The sequence below is a fragment of the Halichoerus grypus genome, chromosome 4 (assembly GCF_964656455.1).
Source record: "Halichoerus grypus chromosome 4, mHalGry1.hap1.1, whole genome shotgun sequence".
NCBI classification, from domain to species: Eukaryota; Metazoa; Chordata; class Mammalia; order Carnivora; family Phocidae; genus Halichoerus; species Halichoerus grypus.
The window spans coordinates 68,537,942-68,553,533 of record NC_135715.1 but is presented as its reverse complement, the minus strand read 5'-3'; the positions used below and the strand labels follow the sequence as shown (position 1 = coordinate 68,553,533).

General features: G+C 39.2%; 1 protein-coding gene across 7 annotated transcripts in view; it reads left to right on the top strand.

Moving 5' to 3' along the window:
- Window positions 1-1,239: 1,239 nt before the first annotated feature.
- PDS5B (PDS5 cohesin associated factor B) overlaps window positions 1,240-15,592 on the top strand; it is a 193,367-nt gene continuing 179,014 nt past the window's right edge. For 6 of the 7 annotated variants that reach the window (XM_078070475.1, XM_078070474.1, XM_078070476.1 and 3 more), the window contains exon 1: window positions 1,240-1,350. The gene's annotated coding sequence lies outside the window, so the exon portion shown is untranslated. The remainder of the gene's footprint in view (window positions 1,351-15,592) is intronic. The other variant, XM_078070472.1, reaches the window with a different exon arrangement.

Here is a 15,592-nt window from a genome sequence, read left to right as displayed (position 1 = left end):
AAAATTAGCATTTTTTACATCATTCCCACATAATTCCTCTTTCTCCAAGTAGGCAGCAGTCACAGCTAATTTTTGAATGGTTTATGTTCTTAACGATCTTAAATTATGCCACATCCAATTATATTTCTCCTGATATATTACAACTTGGTTATTTTTTGGACTTTATTAGATCTGTCTTAAGTTCACAGCAAAATTTAAAGGAAGGTACAGAGATTTACTACATACAATTTGTCCCCACACTTGGTTATTTTTTAAAGCCTAAAACACAGAAGTTTATTTTTGTTTGAAGACCAATTTCAGATTCCAGTTTTCTTAAATAATGTTGCTTTAAATGAAGGTTTATATTACTGATTTCTGTAAATCCACTCGCTGTTGTATAAGGCATAGTTTCTTTTGTTAGAAACTAACCTTCTTTGAGGCCTTAACGATTTTTCCCTCTCTCTGTCCTAATAGTAATTGCCAGATCAACTCTTAATACACTCCCCCAAAGCTGCAGGAGGGAGGAGCGGCACCACCTGGGGGGTAAAGGGGTTAGAAACCTAACTCCTGGAAGGCGTCTTCGCGGTATTCAGATTATTTCTCCCTCCAATAAGGACAACCGTGATAACAAATGAGTGAAATGCTTTGTTACAGGTTGAATCACTGTGTCCCCCTCCCCACCTGGCGCTGAAACAATTCCTCAGAATGGGAAAGCTGTGGATTAAGTAGAGACCTAGTACACACAGCGTAGAAAAAACTATTTTATGGTATTTTGAGATGACTAGGTAAGAGCTACCAAATAAAGTGCAAAGTAGTTGATACCAATTTCATTTACATGGCACGACATCAGTATTCAATTTCAGTGTCTTAAAAAATACCCAACTTCTATCTCCAAAGTTAGAGATAGGTAACAATTTATGTGGTTTTCGGCAAAAGTCAAGGAAGCCGCAGAGGCAGAGAAAGCATTGACAGCTGCGAGTCTCGCTGCCACCGCGGCCACGGCGGCGGCGTGCCGGTGTGGCTGTGTGCGCGCGCGATGGGGCGGGGCAGAGTTGGGCGCGCGCGCGGGGACGGGGCGGGGACAGGGCGGGGCGAGCCCAGCGGGCCGGCGGGCGCGCGCCCAGGACTGTCTGGTCGGCAGGGGGCGCTGCGCACCCACGCCGCGCACTGCCTGCCCCCGGGTGCTGTCCGCGGCGGTTCGATTGGAGCAGCCGCCGAAGAGCGCTTGGCGCCATTTTGAAGCGGAGAGGAGGAGGAACGGCCGGGCTGGCTGCGGAAGGGGAGGGGGGGGAGGAGGCGATTGGATGCAGCGGCGGCGGCGGATCCCGGAGAGCAGCGGAGTGAGAGGAGTAGCGAGTCGGGCACCCGGAGGTAGGAAACAATTCAGTTAACGGGAAGAAAATGTCTCTCTTCTCTGGTCGCCGTGCTCCATTTTTCAGCGCCCGCCACCGCGGCTGTGTCTGTGGCGGGGCTCAAGCGCCGCCCGCCTGCCAGCCGAGACTCGCCTCCCGGCATTGGGGGCTGCAGCCGCCGGCTGCCTGGCGGCGGCCCGGGCCGAAAGTAGTGGGGCGCGGGCCGGGGGCGTGGGCCGGGCTGCGCGGTGGGGGTGGGGAGGGCCCCGCGGCCGGCGCGCTCCCTCCACGCCGCGGGCTCAGTCGCAGCCTCGGGAAATTAAACTTGCCGCCCTGGCCCCAGTCGGGGCGCCCGCGGCGGCGGCGGGCGGCGGGCGGTGGGCGGTGACCTTGCGCGCGGGCGAGGGTCCGCGCCCCGCAGCCCGGCCGCCCGCGCCCCGCCGCCGCCGCCCCTCCCCCCGCGTCCCGGCCGGCCGGCGGCTGTTTCCCGGGCGGCAGGCGGGCGGCGCGGTGCTCCTGTTGAATCCTCCCGCTGGCGGGTTTTCCCCCTTCCGGGCGAGGGGTGGGGAGCGCGGGTCGGGGCTGCACCCCGGGCGGCGTGCGGGCCTCGGGCGCCCTCGCTCCTCCGCCGGGTCCCCGCGCGCCTCGCCCGCGCCGCCCAGCCTTTGCTCCGGGCGAGGAAACGGGCTGCTAGAGTGACATTTTTACACTGTTACTTGCCAGTCGCCGGAGATAAAGCGCGCTCACCGCGCTCTCGGAGCTGGTGCTGGGGGAACCTGAGGACCTAGTGGAGGAAGAGCTCAGCACTGGCTGAAGGGACTCCTCCCGGGCTCCGACTGGGCTCTGGCTTCCCTTTAGGAAGCCTCGGAGTTGGAATGACAATGAAAATGGTGTGCAGTTGTAAATAGTTGACATTTTTGCACCAGTTATCTTAGTGACACTTGAAAAGTTTTTGGTCAGAAGGAAAACCTTGTACGTTGTTGCTGCTGCTGCTGTTGTTTTTTGGTACATACGTTCAAGCTACGCCAAGCAGAGGTACAGTTATTTGAGGGAATGAATCTGAACCCTGAAATGCAGCGCCTCGCCTTCAGACTTGCCATGTTACTGCCTACCTTCCCGGAGAGCGTGTAAACTCAGGGAAGGGTTTGAAAGAGCAGTTCCCTACTCTCTCAACACATGTTTTAAGAATCCTCACTAACCCAGTAAAAGGGAACCCTTTATTTTGCTTTGAATAATATGCTATGAACTCTCTTTTTATACATTTATTATGTGATGGATGGGCAGTGCTATCCTGAACGACCCTACCTTTAGAGTTTCGGAGACTTTGGATACAGCCTTTAATTTCGAAGGCTGGTCAGCGGACTCGAGTGATTTGGGAGTCTTCTACTGTCTTCCTAATGAACTTTAAAAATTCAAGTGTGGTTATATATGAGGTGAGCTGTAAATAAATTACAATTATTTAAAACTTGAATGGATATACAGTCATTGTTCGCAACTAACACATGTAGATAAAGTTCCAAGATAGAGCATTTTCTCTATTAACTCACTTAAGTAAAACAGTTAAAAATACAAAAGTGTGGTATTAAGCAAAATAAAGGCTAAAAGGACACTTCTTATCTATGCAGTACATTTGTCAGAGATGTTAGCATTTTTAGGGACAGTAAGACGAGCGTTCCTATGGTGTATGCAGGTCAGTTTGTGGAACAATTAATCTTGTATCACTTGGTGATAGCAGAAAACCTAATTAAAATTTATAGTGGTAAATATGTAGGTGACAGTTTCAACGTAGGACGTCTTATGTTAAGATAGATTTATTCTCAAAAACTTAACTGTAAAAAACACGTCTTCAATCAGAACATTACTCTCTGGAAATAAATTTACAAATACATATAGAAAAGGTGCACTTTAGACATTCTTTGATTACCGAAGTAGCTGAAGTAGTGCCTTTTTTTTTTTTTTAATGGTTTAAAAAATTATTTTTCCGGGTGGGTGTTACTTCAAGGTGTGAATATTTTAATTGACAAGTAAAGTTTGAATTGGTCTTTTTTTTTTTTTTAAGAACTTCTGTGCCCTTTCTTATTTTCTCCTTTTTTTTTGAGATTGATTCTCCTTGTATTAGCTTTATTTTCACAGCAGCTTTAGTTTTCTTACTGTTGCTTTTAATCCTGTCGAGTTATGTCTGTCTTTTCCCTCACTTTTTCCAGGAATTACAGGAGATAATGTGAGGATAGTGATTCTTGTCACGAGATGTCATGTAATGTTACTAAGCTTATTTGACAGGTAGTCTGAGTTGGCTGTTGGATAAAAGTTGCTTTAGTTTTAAATTTATTTAAAAATTGTTCTGCAGTTTTAACGGATCAAAGAATAACATTTTGAAGACTTGGCTTTATCAATAATTTGTTAAGCCTAAAGTAAAGTGATACGCTGTATTAGACCGGACCCTGATGAAGAATGAAATGATAGAATATACCCAAAACTTAGTGAGGAGGGGGCTATTTTGGGAAGTGTTTTTTTTTTTTCCCCCCTGCTTTTCCCTCATGAATTAGGATTGTCCTTTGGCTTCCTTATTGCTCCTTTTTTTTTTTTTTTTTTTTTGATCATGTGTGCCTACAATTAACAGGGGAACTCAACTGTGATTTGGCTTGGATGACAAGTACTGTAAATAAGTTAGAAAAGAATAAATTGATGTTTCCTTTGTCAGTGTTAGCTGTAAGGAAACTAAAAGATGGTCATCAACTCACCATATGCATGAGGAATTAGGTTCAGGTTGTAATTTAATTGATTTATCCAAAGTCACAGTCCTCTTCATATGGTGGAATTGGGGTAATTCTCAGTTTCTTGTGGAAGCTTAGAATCTTCTATTGTCTGTATTGTTTAATTCAGGACTTAAGTAATATTTAAAATTACTGCCAGATAGCGTATTATCCTCCATTACTTTCACCCCTCTTCTTTTCATTCATTCAGTCAAGAAATAAAGTTTCAAGGTTAACCATCTGTTTTAGAGTCTGGTTTTAATAATTTTTATCCAGAATTCAGTCCCCTTAAGTTGTCTTAGAAGATAACCTCTTGCATGTCTTTTTCTTCTGGAGCTGCTTGATCTTTCATTGTGCAGTGTTACTCGACATGGCATTTATTTATTTTTCCCGAAACTTGTAAGCCAGAGTAATTTTGAGGTTAGTATTAAACTTTACTTTGTTATAAGATGTATGTATGTGTATGAGTGTGTTTTTTTTTTTTTTTTTCACTTTTAAACTCAGTTTGCTGTACAAGTCATTTGTCACTTCCAATTCAAATACATATTTGGAGAAAATTGTGTTTAGTTTGAGTATTCTTGTTTGGAAATGTTAAAAATTCCAAAAATACTTAGTTTAAAAATAAGCCCAGTAATTTCTCTGAGAATGTATTTACTTTTTAAGCGTATTTAAGAAGCTGCCAAATGGTTTGCAGTTCTGACTCCTTTGTGTGTAGAAGTCAGCTCTTCCTCACATTATGTTATCAACCTGATTATAACCATTTTCCCCAATATGTGGAAAAGATTTTTAGCTTTTTCTCACTAATTAGTTCAAAAATAGGGTAAGTTTGCTGCTTTGAGACTGTAATTGTTTTAGTTGACGGGGCGATCATGCACAGTGAGAAAATTATGAAGTTAAGTTAAACTCAGATGAGCAAAATTTAGTTGTTTAAATCTTAAAGCCATTAATCTAAGATATCTTAAAAATCCATAAGAATTATTGTGTTCTAATGATTAGAAATTAATAAGAAGCAGTAATTAGAAGTACTTGGCTTAGTTGTAAAACTTAAAAGTGGCTAAGGGGATTGGAGGAAGACTGATTAAAGCAGGAAGCATCTTTAAAGGGCCATGACCTGGAAGTACTTCTCTAACCTGCCTCTCCCTTTGACACAGAACACTCTAACCTGATTTAGGTAAAATGAACAAATATTAAGCTTGCATATACGTCTAGTACCAGAGATGATGCAATAAAAAGGACTGAGATCTTGCCCTATAGAAGTTTAGAGTAGTGGTTGGCCACCTGCACCAAGGTGGTGAGAGTTGAGAAAACCAGACAGTAAGATCCCTGCTGTTAAGTGATTCTGCAAGGGGCAGGTCTTCGTCCTCTTCAGTAATAATTGAGATTGCTCTTCTTTATGTGGGAGAGTGAAATTAGCCAAGACTAGATATAAAACTGTGAGAGGAGAAGGAGAGGATATTATAACCATAAGCGTTGTCTTTCTAGGAGAGGACGGTTAGGGGCCTGATAGGAAACGAGAGTTTAAGGTTCCCTGGGCAGTGTAGGGATTCTTTTTCTCATTTTTCATCTCAGAGGTGATTTTAGAGTGAAGAGATTTTAAAGAAAAATCCCAGCTATAGATCCAAAATATATCCTCTACTAGCTGAAATTCCCATCAGGCAATTTTAGTCAGCCTTTAGATATTGAGATGGGGGAGGGGGAGTGTGGACAGGTGATGGTGAGAGTAGTGGTTAAGGTTGTAGGGATTAGAGGAGTTTGTATGTTTTAAGTTAAAAGTTGTACATGTAGGGGGTGCCTGGGTGGTTTAGTTGGGTAAGTGGTTCTGCTCAGGTCATGATCCTGGGGTCCTGGGATCGAGCCCTGCATTGGGCTCCTTGCTGGACAGGGAGCCTGCTTCTCCCTCTCCTTTTTCCCCTCCCCCAACTCATGTTTTTTTTTCCTTCTCTCTCAAGTAAATAAAATTAAAAAAAAAAAAAAAAAGTTGTACATGTATATGATAAAAAAACCTTCTGATGGTACAGAAAAGTAAAAATAAAAGCTATTTTTCCTGTTCCCCCCAAAAGTAATCCACTGTTAACAGTTTCCAGAAAGTCTACTTTTCAAAAAATTTATACAAGTAGTATTATATTATACTGTTTACCTTTTTTTTTAAACTGCAGTTTACTTTTTGCCTAATTGTTACAGAGCTGTTTTCATATTGGCATATATAGATTAACATAATTAAAATGATTAGAATATTTTATTATATGGATGTATAATTTTTTTGTTCTGACTCCTTTTGAGTGATATTTAGGTTGTAACAATTTACACTAACCAGTGGTATATGAGTATGCATGTTACATGTTCACTAACATTGGACTTTATTAAACTTTATGCTTTTTGCCAATTTGATATGTGAAATTTTTATCTTGTTTTGGGTTTGCATTTCTTTGATTATGAGTAAGGGTAAACTTTTTTTTTTTTGGTACGATTATTGGGCAGAGGTTACTTGTAGCATATACTTTAGATTAAGTGGCTTAATTTACTTGACTCCTCCTCCCCCTTCCTCCATCTGAAATGAACTGAGAAGGGTGCAGCTTTTAAAGAGAATGATATTTTAGAGACTGTGACACCTTGAGGGATGCATTGCTTTGAATGGAGAGACTACAGTCCTAGACTTTGAATTACCAAGGGCAACATTGTGGGTATTGATAGCCCTTAACTTGGTGTTAAAAAGATATATAAAGGCAGGAAGGGAGATTTGAGAGTCAGGGCAAATAAATTTTGTATAGGGTCAGCTCTGTCTTCTACTGTCTGCTTCTCTTGTCTCATTACTCCCCCTTCCCACTCTCAACTGTCATTTCATTTTTATTTATACTGTCATTTGGTTTGCTCCTCTTCCCTGGCTGGGATGGCAGCCTTGACCTTGTTATTTCAGTAGTTCCTCCAGAGATGAGGGACACTTAGTTTTAATTATAAGGGAAACTGATTTTGCTTCAAACCAATCAAAGAGAGAGGATGTTATTTCTAACATCCTTTACATCTATTTTCTGATCTTTAGCAGTACCTCTCTATAGTTGATATTCTACTAGAGTGTCAGAGGCTGAACTGTATAGAAATCTGGGGATGTTGACATGACTATATGGGTTTTGTTCCTATTTAATCCCTACATACTACCCTCAACTGCAGCTTCACTTTTTTTTTTTAATGAACTGCAATTTTTTCTTGTAGCCTTGGGAGGTGATTGGTTTAAAGGGCTCTTGCCCATCACCCGGATCCTCTCCCTCGCCCCCCCACACAAATGATAAGTATGTAGAGGTGATGTTAATTAACTTGACTGTGGCGATCTTTTCACAGTGCATATGTATAGTATCAAAATATTAGGTTATATACTTTAAATATATACGATTTTTGTATGTCGAAGATACCTCAGGAAAGCTGTAAACAAAATAAAAGTTCTTGTCTGTCTTCAGTTATCGTATACACTAGTTAACATCAGATAGCTCGCCCTTTTTCATCATTACCTCGAGTCTTGGCCAGTGGTTTTCAAATGTAGGGGTTTGAGACACCCCCCCCAAAAACCTCACACCAGGACATTATTTAGCAATGTCTGGAGACATTTTGGATGTCATAACTGGAGGGAGTGGGGACAGTGGTGCTACTGGCATCTAGCGGGTAGAGGTCAGGAATGTTGCTAAACATCCTACATTGTGTGGAGGCAGCCCTCCACAATAATTTTTGGCCCAATATGTCGATAGTGCCAAGGTTGAGAAACCCTGGTCTAGGTAGAACTAGTCCAGGAAGACTGTAATTCACCCCAGCTCAGCCAAATTAGGCCTGCCTACCAACTTTGATAGTAGCAGTCAAGCTATTTCATGTGTATTTCATGTAGTCTTATGCTCAAAGTGGCAGGCTTTGAAATATAAGTCTTGAGTACCTTTTTATTTTCTTGGTCTCTTTGGTAACTTTCTTTTTAGCTTTTGGCCTTCTCCCTTACCTTTATGATGTAATCTAATTGGGTCAAGGCATTTTTTTTTTAAACTTTTTTTTTTTTTTTTTAATTTGACACAGAGACCGCAACAGAGGGAACACAAGCAGGGGGAGTGGGAGAGGGAGAAGCGGGCTTCCCGCGGAGCAGGGAGCCCGATGCGGGGCTCTATCCCAGGAGCCTGGGATCATGACCTGAGCCGATGGCAGACGCTTAAGGACTGAGCCACCCAGGCGCCCAGGGTCAAGGCATTTCTGACTTGAGCAGCAGTAGGAGCATATGTAGGCATTTGAGGTAATGCTTGATGAGTGAAGCCCTTTGTAAGGAAGGCAAAAGAGCTTGATTGAGCATATAGACTTAGAGTGAAGACTGCTTAGGTTTTTATTCTGTTTCCATCACTAGTTAGTTCTGTCACCATGGGCAATTTACCTAATCTTTCTAAGCCTCAATTTCTTAATTTGTAAAATGGGGATAATAGCAGATATCTCACATTTAAAAACAGCTTAATTCAGTTATAGTTCACATGTAATACAATTCACTCATTGAAGTGTACAGTTGGGTCGCCTGGGTAGTCAGTTAAGCATCTGCCTTCAGCTCAGGTCATGTGATCCCAGGGTCCTGGGATTGAGCCCCACACTGGGGCCCTGCTCAGTGGGAAGCCTTCTCCCTCTCCCCTGCTTGTGCTTGCACGGGCACATGCACACGTGCTCTCTCTCTCTCTCTGTCAAAGTGTACAATTGTTTTCTAGTACATTCACAGGTTTATGCAACCATCACCACAATCTGATTTTAGAACGTTTTTATCTCCCATAAAGGAGATAGCTGTCACTTCCTATCACCGCTTATCTCATTGGTTTTTTGGGATAAGCCAGACCAAATGCTTACTCTGGTACCAAGTTGGTAAGTACTCAACAAAAAACTATTAAAAGTTGGTGCAGGGATACTGTATTTGTTGCAAAAGTCCATGCACATCACTTTAGAGAGGGCAAAGATGGATCATTGTTTGTTAAGTGGATATTTACATGCTATATTATGCAAGAAATTTGTGCTCAGAAATAAAAAGATGAAAGATATTTTGTCAATTATGAGATGTATTCAAGTAGGAAGAAAGACTACGTAGTATAAAATACCAGTTATAAAATAATTTACGACAAGGCAGAATAAAGCGTTTTCAGAAAGGTATAAACAAAATATCTGAAAATTTGGAATTTCTCACATTTAAATTTGGATATATCACATTTAAAAACAGTCTGCTTCTCCCTCTACCCTTCCCCCCCTGCTCGTGATATCTCTCGGTCTCTCTCATACACACTCTCTCTTTCTCAAATAAATTCTTTAAAAAAAGGGAATTAGATAAAAGGAGATTGATTAATCATGTTAGGCTGAGAGCAAGGGAACCATGAAAAACTTCTTGAAAGAGGGACTATTTTGGCCAGGTCTTAGATGGTAAAATAGGAGACTTTGACTCCTATGAAGAACACTTGAAGCATGCTGTGCTTTTTGAGGTATTGGTGTTATCATGATCATCATCATCATTTTTTGCTGCCTCATGCTGCTGCCAAATGATTGCCTCTGGTAGCTACACCCCTGGTCTTTTTTTGATGCTTATAATCTGTTGTGAATTTGGGAAATTATCTAGATTATTAAATCAGATTTTAATGAGCACTTGGTGTCTGTGAGAAAACGATATGTGTGTGTGGCCTTATGGTGTCTCTTTGAATTAATTGCTTTTTAAGTTTATTTTCTGGTTTAATTGGGTTTATAGACTAAATAATGCCTAGATAAGTTAGGCTGATATAAATGTTTTCTTCTCCAAGGTTTCTAACAACTGGTATCCCTGACCACTCTCCTAAATTTCCTGTCGTCCTTTTCTAGTGTAGTATCATATGGGACACAATACCTCCAGTACAACATGTTAAAAACTGAGCTGCCTTCCTCTACCCTTTAACATCCTGTGTTGGTTAATAACACAGATATCTTTTTTTTTTTTTAATAAGTTGTAAGGGTTGACTAGATTTGTTATCAATTCAGAAACATGGGAGTCTTCTTGATACCTCCTTCTTCTTCTGTCAAATGAGTAACCAAATCCTGTTGATTCTGATACAGCATTTTCAAAGTTTTTTTTTAATAAATACTGTATGCACATTCATACTTCAAAAGTGAATCAGCAAAAAGAGGAAAAAAGATACACAATCAGAAGTTTCTCATCCATACCTCTTCCCATCTGCCGAGTTCCCAAATTCCTTCCCATCTGCCGAGTTCCCAAATTCCTATCCCGAGTTTACTAATGTTATTGATTTCTTACATATCCTTTTGGGGATTTAAAAAGTACAGCCATATGCAAATACGTTTATCCCTTCTCTCCTCTCAGATGTTTTACATCAGTGTTGGAAAACTGCTTTGCCCTTTACTTTTTTCACTTAACAACATACACTGGAGATCTTAACTTACTAGTGTATAAAGTGCTAGTGCTCACTCACTCACTCTCTCTACTTCTACCCCACTTGACAACTGCAGAGTGTTCATTTTTCTTATGAACCACAGTTTAACTGGTAGTTTAAAATACGAGTTATCATTGTAGAGTAATTTAAAAGAAGGCAGAATAAAGTTTTTTCTTATGAAGCCCACTGATGGGCTTTATAAGCTAGATTGTTTCCAGGTTTTACTGTTACAAAAATTCTGCATTGAGCAACATTGTACATATATCATTTTTGTACATATGCAGGTGTGTATGTAGGATAAATTCCTAGAAGTGGAATTGCTGGGTCAAAGAATCTAACAGGTATAATTTTGATAGATACTGTTAAATTGTGTTTCATAGAGGTAGTAACAGTACTGTGTATGTGAGAATGCTTGTTCCCCTATACTCTTGCCAACAGTATATAATCAAACTTTTTGGATTCTTGCCAATATGATAGGTGAAAAATGGTATCTCAGTGTAGTTTTAGTTAATGTTTCTCTTACATGTGAAGCTGAGTGTCTTTTCATATGGTTAAGAGCCATCTTATTTTTTTTCCCTGTGAACTGTCTGATATTAATCTTTGCCCATTTTTCTGTCCATTTCTTAAATTTCTCTTCAGTCCATGTGCCTTTGGTTGGTTTACTAAAAGTAACCATGACTTGCTTGTTTGCCTGCATTGCCTTCTGTCCCTCTGCTTCCACCTTCATTCTCTTCTAGGCTATCTCTTATACTCTTAATGGAGTGATATTTATAATCACAAATTTGAATGTGCCATTTCCTTGCTTAAAACTATTCAGTGGCTCTTCGTGGTCTCTGTAATCTAAATACCTTACCATTGGTTTCGTACCTACCTCCCTACCTTGCCAGCATTTCCTGTCACTTTCTCTTGGGCTCTCTAAATTCCCAAAACACTGAACTGCTCAGAGCTTCCCATTGTATTAGACCCTTTGTCTCTGTGTCTTTGTATGCAGTATTTCTCTGCTTTAATGGTCCATTCCTGCTTGTCCACATGTCCAGACTCCTGCTTTTCATCCCCCACCTAATAGAAAGGCTTTTCGGATACCTGACTCTTTTGGGCAATATGTGGTGCTTTTTTCTGCTTTTCACAAGATCCTCTGTGTATCTCTATAATGGAAACCCTCATTTTAATGTGTTTTATTTAAGTATGGTTTCTTGGTTAACCTTTGAGGGCATGAACTTTGTTATTTTGGAACCTAGCATAGTGTTTAGCACATAGGAGATGTTAAATATTTACTGAATACACATAAATGTATGTATATATACACTAAATATACATCTGGACAACCCAAGACTAAGGGGAAAAAAGTAATTTTAATTAATACAATGAACTCACAAATTCTTTTTTAAAATTTATTTGTATTTGATTTATTTATGTCAAGATGTAAACTAAATACAGTAAAATGTACAGACATTAGGTGCTCACTCTGATGAGGTGTGACAATTATATCCATGTAACCAATACCCAAAAGATGATACTGAGCAATTTTGTCAACCCAGAAGGTTCCCTGGTTGCCTTTTCAATTCATTTCCCTCTCTCCCAAGCACTGATTTCTAACAGCATAGATTAGTTTTGTTCTGTCTTCATACAGTGTGTGCTTTTTTGCATCTAGCTTCTTTGACTTAACATATATATCCAGATTTATTCATGAAGTTGAATGTATCAGTTTTTCTTTTTATTGCTGAGTTGAATTTCATTGGATATACCAAAGTTTATCTTTTCTAATGTTGATGGACATTTGCGTTGTTTCCAGTTTTTTACCGTTAAGAATAAGGCCTATAATGGATTTTCTTGCAAACAGTTATTTTCATTTCTCTTGAGTAAATATCTAGGAATGGAATTGTGAGGTTATAGGCAGATGTGTGTTTAACTATATAAGAAACTCCCACATAGTTTTTCAAAGTGATTTTACATTTTATACTCCCACCGTGAATATATGAAAATTCTAGTTGCTGTACATTTTGTCAGCATTTGGATAATCAGATTTTTAAATTTTAGCCATTTTAATTGGTATGAAATGATTTCTTAGTGTGGTTTTATTTTGGATTTCCTTGATGGCTAATGATGTTGAGCAATTTTTCATATAGTTACTGATAGTGTATTTTCTTTTGTAAATGCCTCTTCTAAGTTTTCTGCACATTAAAAAATTGGATACCTTTTTATTATTGATGTGTAAGAATTCTTAGTATAGTTTGGATACAAGTTGTTTATCAGATCAGTGTATTGAATATTTTCTCTCAGTTTGCAGTTTGTCTTTTCCTTAATAGTGTATTTTGATGAAATCTAATCAGTTTTTTTCTTTAATAGATTGTGCTTTTTGAGTTGTAAGAAGCCTTTGCCTATCCAAAAGTCGTGAAAATAATTTTCTGTGCTTTCTTTTAGAAGTTTCATAGTCTTAACTTTTACGTACAGGGCTGTGATCCATCTTGAATTAATTATTATGTATAATGTGAAGTAGGGGGTTGAGGTTCATTTTTAAAAGTACATTTATCCAATTCCAACATCATTGTTTGAAAAAACCCTTTCATTTCCTGCAGTGAATAGCCTTTGTGTCTTTGTTCAGAATCCTTTGAACTTACTTGTATAGATTTATTTCTGGACTCAATTCTGTTTCACTTATCTATTTGTTTCTTCTATGCCAGTGTCATACTGTCTCTGTTACCGTAAGTTTTGGAATCAAATAGTGTAAATCCTCCAACATTGACCAATCTGATTCTTTTGTGTTTCCATATAAATTTTAAAATCAGTTTGTCAATTTCTATTAAAAAAGGCTTTTGGGATTTTGATTAGGATTGTGTTGCTCTGTAGAGACATATAGGAAAAAATGACCTGTAGCAGTATTCAATGTGGTAGCCTCTAACATGGTTCCCATTTGTCTCCGTGTCCTTTCCATAGCTACCTTGCACATTTTATTAGGATTGGTCTGTGTGACCAATAGAATATGGTAAAAGTGATGGTATATCACTTTTAAAATTAGGTTAAAAAAGACATGGTGGCTTGTTACTGGTCTTTTTCTTTCTTTCTCACTGTAGAAGAAACCAGATACCATAATGTAGAGAGACCCATTGTCAAGATTGTGAAGGATCTGAGATTTTGCCCTACTTGTAAGCTAACAAGTTAGCTTACTTCAGTTTCATGGATGCTGATAGAAGAGGACATGAGGCTCCTGGGTCAGAGTCGAGAGACTGTTTACTGTCACTAATGTGCTATAGTAGTAGCTAGGGTATCAGCATTTTTGCACCAGTTCCTTGAGCTCCATTTCATACCTGGTAACATGAAGAGGGCCAGATGACACCTGCTTATGCAGCGGGTTGTGTTTCAGGAGAGGAACTCTGAATATAGGGAACCTGGATACTTTTTAATGTGCAATAAGCATACCTGCTCTTTGCTGTGGAGGAGACTTTATCTTCCAAGTCTGTTCACTTTATAGACATCTTTGAAAGATGATAATCTAGAACAAAGGGCAGTCGATCCTCAGTTGCAAGATGTGCAGAAACTCAAGAGTCCCATGGAGTATTGTCTCCTAACATCTCCATGACAGAGAACTGAGGCCTTCTGCCAGTAGACTTGAGTGAGCTTAGAAGCAGATCCTTTAACCTTCAGTTGACGATGTACCTACCTATTAACTGACTGCAACCTTATGAAAGACCTTTCAACCAAACTCACCAGCCAAGCTGTCCCTGGATTCTTAGAAACTGAGATAATAAATGTTGTTTTCAACTGCTGAGTTTTGGGGTAGTTTTTTTTTTTTAAAAGATTTACTTATTTGACAGAGAGTGGGCACAAGCAGGGGGAGTGGGAGAGGGAGAAGCAGGCTCCCCACTGAGCAGGGAGCCCGATGTGGGGCTCAATCCCAGGACCGTGGGATCATAACCTGAGCAGAAGGCAGATGCTTAACCGACTGAGCCACCCAGGCGCCCCTTGGGGTAGTTTTATTACACAGCAATTACTAATACAGTTATATACCTCTCCTTTTATTTAGGTCATCTTTAACATGTATTTATAAACATATGTACTTATGTATATATGTATATATATGTATGTATATGGAAGATCTTTACCTCAACCTACTAAAATGGGTTTTTACATATTAATATGTTAACACATCAATTATATGTTAGTGTGTGTTTATATATATAATAAATAATATTTTAGTGTTCTTTGTAGAAATCTTGCATGTTAAATTTATTCCTAAAGATTTTTAATGCTATTAAATGAAGTTTTATAAAAATCCTTTTCAGTTCTTTCTTGTATATAAAAGTGCAGTAATAGTTACTTTAAATTTGTTTAGTTTAAATTCATTTAGTTCCAGTAGTTTTTTTTAATAGATTCTTTAGGATTTTCTCTACAAAGAAAATCATACCATTTTTGAATAAGACAGTTTTATTCCTTCGTTTGCTCATCTTACAAGCTTTTTCTTTGTCTTACCACCTTATTGCATCATCTCACATCTTCAGTTTAAAGAGTCATGGTGAGAATGGACATCTTTGTCTTGTTCCTGATCTTAAGGGGAAAACATTGTCTTTCACCATAAAATAGGATGTCAGCAGTAGGTTTTTTGTAGATTAAAAGAAATCAGATGGAGGATATTCCCTTTTTTATTGAGATTTTTATTTTTAAATTATGAAAGGGTGTTGAATTTTGTCAGATGTTCTCCCCCCCCCCCTTTGTATTTATTGAGATGATTGTATGGCTTTTATTCTTTATTCTGTTACTTTGGTGAAACATACTTCTTGATTTTTGGAAGTGAAACCAATCTGGCAGTACTAGGATAACCTCATTTGGTTATGTGTTGTCCATTTATCTGTTTCTGGATTTGTTTTTTTAGGGATTTTAGTGTCTGTGTTTATGAGAAATATGGTTTATAATGCTTTCTGGAAGCATGGTTGTGCTAGCCTTTTAAAACTGTTAAGGATTTCCTCTTCTGTATTCAGAAGTAGTTTATATAAGATTTGTATATCTTTAATGTTAACCATCTAAGCATGGAGGATTTTTTGGTGTTTGTGTGGGGGAAGGATTTTGATAACGCATTTTGTTTCTTAGTAAATATATGGTTATACAGATT